This window comes from Triticum dicoccoides, chromosome 2B, assembly GCF_002162155.2.
Source record: "Triticum dicoccoides isolate Atlit2015 ecotype Zavitan chromosome 2B, WEW_v2.0, whole genome shotgun sequence".
Classification (NCBI taxonomy): domain Eukaryota; kingdom Viridiplantae; phylum Streptophyta; class Magnoliopsida; order Poales; family Poaceae; genus Triticum; species Triticum dicoccoides.
In genome coordinates this window covers 105,000,204-105,001,628 of record NC_041383.1, presented here as the reverse complement: position 1 = coordinate 105,001,628, position 1,425 = coordinate 105,000,204, and positions in this window count along the sequence as shown.

The window sequence follows — 1,425 nt, the reverse complement described above, 5'->3', positions numbered from 1 at the left end:
TGCTGTTTTATTGCCTGTTTCAGTATTTCGAAGAAAAGGAATATCAAACGGAGTCCAAATGGAATGAAACCTTCGGGAGCGTGATTTTTGGGAAGAATATGATTCGGGAGACTTGGAGTTCACGTCAGAAGAGCCTCGAGGAGGCTAGGAGATAGGAGCCCCCCCCTACTGGGCGCGCCCCCTGTCTCCTGGGCCCCTCGAGCACCCCCCAACCGACTTCTTTCGCCTATAGAAGTCCACGTACCCTAAAAATATTGACAACAAAGATAGATCGGGAGTTCCGCCGCCGCAAGCCTCTGTAGCCACCAAAAACCTCTCAGGAGCCCGTTCCGGCAACCTGTCGGAGGGGGGATCCCTCACCGGTGGCCATCTTCATCATCCCGACGCTCTCCATGACGAGGAGGGAGTAGTTCACCCTCGGGGCTGAGGGTATGTACCAGTAGCTATGTGTTTGATCTCTCTCTCTCTCTCTCTCGTGTTCTCTCTATGGCACGATCTTGATGTATTGCGAGCTTTGCTATTATAGTTGGATCTTATGATTTTTCTCTCCCTCTACTCTCTTGTGATGAATTGAGTTTTCCTCTTGAAGTTATCTTATCGAATTGAGTCTTTAATGATTTGAGAACACTTGATGTATGTCTTGTTGTGATTATCTGTGGTGACAATGGGATATCATGTGCCACTTGATGTATGTTTTGGTGACCAACTTGCGGGTTCCGCCCATGAATCTATGCATGGGGTTGGCACACATTTTCGTCTTGACTCTCCGGTGGAAACTTTGGGGCACTCTTTGAAGTACTTTGTGTTGGTTGAATAGATGAATCTGAGATTGTGTGATGCATATCGTATAATCATGCCCACGGATACTTGAGGTGACAATGGAGTATCTAGGTGACATTAGGGTTTTGGTTGATTTGTGTCTTAAGGTGTTATTCTAGTATGAACTCTATGATAGATTGAACGGAAAGAATAGCTCTATGTTATTTTACAACGGACTATTGAATAGATAGATCAAAACGGATAACTTTGAGGTGGTTTTGTACCCGACCATAATCTCCTCGTTTGTTCTCCGCTATTAGTGGCTTTGGAGTGATTCTTTGTTGCATGTTGAGGGATTGTTATATGGTCTATCTATGTTATTATTCTTGAGAGAACTTGCACTAGTGAAAGTATGAACCCTATGCCTTGTTTCCTACCATTGCAATACCGTTTACGCTCACTTTTATCACTTGCTACCTTTCTGTTTTTATAATTTCAGATTACAAATACCTTTATCTACCATCCATATTGCCCTTGTATCACCATCTCTTCGCCGAACTAGTGCACCTATACAATTTACCATTGTATTGGATGTGTTGGGGACATAAGAGACTCTTTGTTATTTGGTTGCAGGGTTGTTTGAGAGTGACCATCTTCATCCTATGC